Raw genomic sequence first — 6,380 nt, forward strand, 5'->3', positions numbered from 1 at the left:
GTATGTTTCTAGGGAATATACATAAGTTTATGTACGCGTAGTATATATATATATATATATATACACACACACACACATATATATATATAGATATAGATATATAGACCATAATTTTTACAATATTCTATAAATTCTACCGAATGTTTGGCGTTAATATGTTTGTAGTTCGTTTTTTCGATTTTTCTCACTAAAGTTTTTTGGTGAACAAACACACACACACACACACACACACACATATATATATATGTGTGTATGTGTGTGTGCGTGTGTGTCTGTGTGATTGAAAATGTGTGTGAAACAAACAAGCGCGTAATCATTTTCGACGAGATGATTCGATGAAGTTGTCATGTGGAATGATTAGGAATTTATAACGAGGATGGTGACGAAGACGACGAAGATGATGATGGTGACGATGATGATGATGGTGACGATGATGAATGCAGTGGTCATTATCAGGAATAGTAAATATATTAAGTAACGAAGATGTGCTATGATGAGGATGATGATAATAACATGCTAGGGTTGCTTCAATGCAACTTTCTTGCACGACTGAAATTACGACTTCACATTAGGTTATTAATTAATTAATAACATTTTATGGCTGGTGTGTAATCGTGTGATCCTTATTCGACAATATTTTGCTATTCTAATGATTGGATGATTGGATTTTAGTTTTAATTTATTATTAAATTTAATGTCTCTTTTAATATTTGCTTTCAAAATAATGGATTCATTAATTAGCTTGATTGAATTCTGTTATTTATCACATTTTTCTTCATTTAAACGTAAACGTAATTTAAATTTTAGCCAGATTTTGATTTCATGTGTTTTTTAAGATTTCATTGATAATTCTCATTTTCAAGTAACATCAAATAACATTCCTTTGTTTAATTATTCAACTGAAGATGGCATAATTAAAATAATATTTTTGCAACTCTTCTGCAAAAATAAAATTCAAACTAAATGGAAAATAGGATTATTATTTCAAAAAATATTTTTGTAATGTTTCATGGCAAGCTAAAAATCAAAATAAAATCTATTAAAATAGAAAAATAAATTGCAGTGGTCAAAACAAAGCCCCTAAAACATTTAAAATTCAAAGAACTCGAAGCGGTCAAAAAATATTTCTTATGACAATAATTATTTGAATCACTAAATGTATAAACAAATATATGGTGAAAATGCTGACCTATCTGACAATGTTCCCCCTGGTGGGTTGTCATATCACAGTGGCAGACGTGGGTGTTGTAGTGGGGCAGGCAGGTCCCGCCGTTCAAACATTTGTTCAGCAGGCAGTTCGATTGCTTCTGTGTCGTTTCATCTGTTTTTTTTTTTTTTTTTTTTTTTTTATGACTGCGTGTTGATGATGCTGTCATGTGTTGTGAAAAATGTGGTTGTTGCGTTGGAATAATGATTTTGTTTCTAAATATTTTTTCAAATAATTTCTTTGTTTGCTGTGAGTTTGTTGGAATGAATGATGCGATGTTTGCCTTTGTGCCGATCTGCTCTTTTATCATCTGATTGCTCGTTGTCTCGATGTAATTAATCTATCACCAATCTTTCCATCAATATTCAAATAGTTTTGTGAAGAATTTTTCGTTACTTCGATTTTTATTTTTGCTACATTCATCAAGTAGTTGTGAGTGTTGTGAGAGATGCAGGAGGTGCTGAAGAATTAATTATGAATGAATGTACTGCCTCTATTGCTAGAGTCGTTCGAGTTGTGTCATTATTGCAAATGTTGTTTTCATTTCAGTTTGTTTTCATTTTGATGTGAAGTATTTGAAAAGTTATTTTTTTAGTGATTTACAATTTTAGGTTTTGAAAATTTTTATAAAAATTGAAACTAACTTTATTCAGAAACAAGATATAAATAAATGTCAAGAGCCGAGAAGCAAGAATGTTGGTTCTTGCACCTTAATCAAACCTCAGTATAACAAATTTATCAGTTATATATATATATATATATATATATATATATATATATATATATATATCACTAAAAAAACTACATCAGCCAACACAATAAACAACAGATGAAACAGAACGAAACAATCAATGAATGAAAAGCTTCCATTAAATAAAATAGTCAGACATTCTTAAAAGACAAATCCACGTATGACGTCATCATATTGACGCAGATAGATGAATGGCCGAATGAATAGAGGATAAACAAATGGATAAATTGATGGATAAATAACTTGGATGTAATGGATGTATTGATAGATGAATGAATGGTTGGTTGGTTGGAGGGATGGATGAATGGCTGGACAGATGAATTGAAAAATAAATAGATGAATGAAAAAATAATTGTAAAATTAAAATTGATGAAAAAATAAATAGATAAATAGATGGATGGATGGATAAAATGATGGATGGGTTGATAGATAGATGAATGGATAGATAAATGAATGGATGGATAGATAGATAGATAGATAGATAGATAGATAGATAGATAGATAGATAGATAGATAGATAGATAGATAGATAGATAGATAGATAGATAGATAGATAGATAGATAGATAGATAGATAGATAGATAGATAGATAGATAGATAGATAGATAGATAGATAGATAGATAGATAGATAGATAGATAGATAGATAGATAGATAGATAGATAGATAGATAGATAGATAGATAGATAGATAGATAGATAGATAGATAGATAGATGAATGGATGGATGTAAAGCACATTATCTTTTTGCTTGTTCTAATCAATAAAACCCGACAGAAACAAACATCTTCCTTGCGGACATCACCAACAACTACCGACATGCATGTACGTTTGGAATCATCCAATCCACCATCGAAACCATCAAACAACAACAACTACTACTTCGTAACGAACCATATTGGAAAGAACGTCGTTGTATTAATAAACATGATCTGCAAACATTTGTTTATTTGTCAGACAGCGGGCTATGAAGCGCTACAAACTTTCGCTTTCTTATTAAAGATTATGTTACGTAATCAGCGCAACAAAACCGCGTAGCTCATTCACGTACGTACCTCGTTATAAATTTACCAATACGCACAAATTTAGGCAAGGTTTGGAATGGAATATAATCTGAAATTAAAAATTTTGTATTTTTTCCTCAGAAGATTTAACAAATATTAAATGAATGAAATCTTAAACAAACAGAAAGAACTGGATTTTATTGGGACAACATTTTGTAAGCAAAATCATTGAACTATTTATTTAAACAAGTTTGCAGACTTATTTCAGTGGCGCTGCTTATTGTAAATGTTTATCAAGAACTGAATTCTTTAAAATATGAGCCTATCTAAAACAGACTGTCACCATCATCACCTCCACCATAATCAGCATCGCTACCGCCATCATCACCATCATCCTCATCATCACCATCACCATCATCACCATCATCATCTTCGTTGTAAATTTCGTCAGCCTGGTTGCCGTCGTGCCAATTAATTAGAGCAGGCGTTTGTTGTCAGGTAGTGTGGAACATGATTGGGCAATATGATTTATGGCGGTGAGTGTGTGGTGAGCACATTTCAGGACACGCCTCATCAAACATTCATTATTTTCTATCCACTGATACACACACTTCTTCAACAACATTCCACACACATACACACACTTTTTCAACAACATCCTACACACATCCCACACACTTCTTCAACAACATCCCACACACATACACACACTTCTTCAACAACATCCCACAAACATCCCACACATTTTTTCAACAACATCCCGCACACTTTTTCAACTACATTTCACACACATGGCACACACTTCTTCAACAACATTTCACACACATACACACACTTCTTCAACAACATCCCACACATACACACACGCCTATATAATGAATTAAACATACAGTGAAGAAGCAAGTAATAAATGTTGACAGAGATTTTTAAAAAGTTTAAAAACTGAAATCTCTACAATATTTATCTGCTAAATAACATTTTTAGCTAATTTCACGTTTGATTTTACAAAAATGTATTTTATGAGTTGAACCGATGCTTAAAATATTTGTTCTTAATTTTGCACTTATTGACAGCCTATTTATTATAGCTTTTGGCAACTTTCGACCTTTTGCACAGAGTTCATTTATGGCCGTAGATTCGAACGGCTGTAAATGCTGCCCACAATGCACATGGGCGTGTTTCATTAAACCGTTCATAAAAACATTCGTACGAACAGCTTGTAAATCTTTTGTTATCAACCACCTACCTACCTACCAACTATATTATCAAGTAGAATTCTATCTAAGGGACCTGGCACAAAATTGTATTACAAAAATCTATTTTATTTAACTAAATTATAAATTTAAAAAAGTTTTTACTTGAAAAAGAAAACATTGGTTTATCAAATGTTCAATCATTGATATTTGTGTAAGTTTATAAGCCCTGGAGTTAACTACTCGCAATAAAAAAGCAGATGCCTCTCGAATATTTTTGATCACTGCTTGTCGGTTGGTTATCTGCTGGTTAACAACTTTTTAAAATAATGGACGAAAAGCATCGTTTGGACGTATTGCATTTACAATGTAGACAGCTTTGCCACCCGAAAGCACTACACTCCACATTTGCGAATTAAAAACCCAACTGAATACAAAACGGTTGGAAGTTGATGGCTAAACAAAGGAAAATAAACAGAGGTAAACCTTAAAAATGGCGGTCATATATTTAGAAAAAATTATTGAATAATTATTACCAGAAATAATTTTAAATGCAGTTGCAAACATAAAAATAAGCTGAAAATTAAAATAAAAAAGTTGGAAAGTTGGTTAAAAATATAAAATAAAATCCACAAAAGCCAAGCAAACTGACGAACTGAACCGACCACACCATACAAAGACATTTGAAAGCATGCGTTAATTTAAAAATATGCAGACCAACACACTTGAACGCGTAACTGCAGTGCATATCGCGGACACAGCACGAAAACACAACGGTTAATTGAATAGGACTCTGAGGAGCAGGCTTGCACACTGCCATTAACTTCAACTCAACTCTGCCTAATTTTTTCATTCACAATGCTTCCAAATTTGAAGTTAACAATGTAAATATTTATTTAAATGAAACTTTTAAACACTTCAAAGATTTAACGTTTTTTTTCTATTTAAAATATTTTCAGTGGCGGATCACAGAAGCAACTTGGCTAAATAGAATAAAAAATTGATGAATAAATTTGCATACATTAAAGAGAGATACATTTGCGAGCCCAAAATGTGCTACACTTAAAAATTTATGAAGAAAATGATCGTCATAAGAGCTTTGAATCAATGCTACCACCCACCCATCTGACGACAAATGAACTGAGTACTTTCCTTTATTACCGTCGGCACACCTGGAAATGCTCACAAACACGTTAAAATTTTTCATTTTTTTAAGCTTTAGTAATTTAAATGTGTCAAATTCACCGCTCCAACAAAATTGAATTCTGAAGATGAATATGAAGACATTTGTTAGCGAAGCAATCTTGCGCGTTTCAATTTTTTTGCAAGATATTTGTTATACTTTTTTGAGCACAATATTCCGACTTGAAATGTTAAAAATGTTCACAAAGTTATAAAAAACTTGTTCACTCCAGAAGACAAACAAATTTTTTGTCCGTGGCATGTCTTGGACGCGCTGGTAATGAAATGTTAAAATGATTGGCAACTGATGAGATATTGGTTCAACGTGAACTGCACTCTTTCTGGTACAAGCTGCCTCTGCTTATTATGTCCTTTTCAACTAGTTTTTAGCTTTTTGTAAGGTATTTGCAAACAAATTTGGTCGTCTAACCAACCAGGTTAAGAGAATAATTTGGAGGAGAATTTTGAAAGATTTTGTAATAATTTTAAAAATAAAAAAGAATGCCCTACATGAGTGAGTGAAGAGATAAAATTAAGTTAACTCAGAAAATTTCATCTTATTTATAAACTATTTGTTAAAAATTGTATAAAGCTTATCAAATTAATTTTTCTAGCGCTAATTTTATATTCAACTTCTTTGTACGAACCTAGCTTAACATGAAATAATATTAACGAGAAATTGAAAAAAAACAGAATTATTAATGTTTAACAACAAAATATCGAAGAATAAAATTTCAAACCTAAACTTTTATTCTAGAATCATTTCTTGTCGCCATTCATCATATTTTCTGCGTCTTATAATTTCACAAATATCTATTCATTTATTCTCATATTTTTTGATTTTTTGTTTATTTTCTCATATTCTTGTGGAATGGTTCTTTTGATTCATACAAACAACATACAAATACATTCTAACAACCACCCACCCACCCACCCATCCATCCATCCATTCATCCATTCATCCATCCATTCGTCCGTCCGTCCGTCCGTCCATCCGTCCATCCATCCATCCGTCCATCCATCCATCCATCCATCCATCCATCTT

The sequence above is a fragment of the Helobdella robusta genome (genome assembly GCF_000326865.2).
Source record: "Helobdella robusta unplaced genomic scaffold HELROscaffold_17, whole genome shotgun sequence".
In the NCBI taxonomy this organism is placed as follows: domain Eukaryota; kingdom Metazoa; phylum Annelida; class Clitellata; order Rhynchobdellida; family Glossiphoniidae; genus Helobdella; species Helobdella robusta.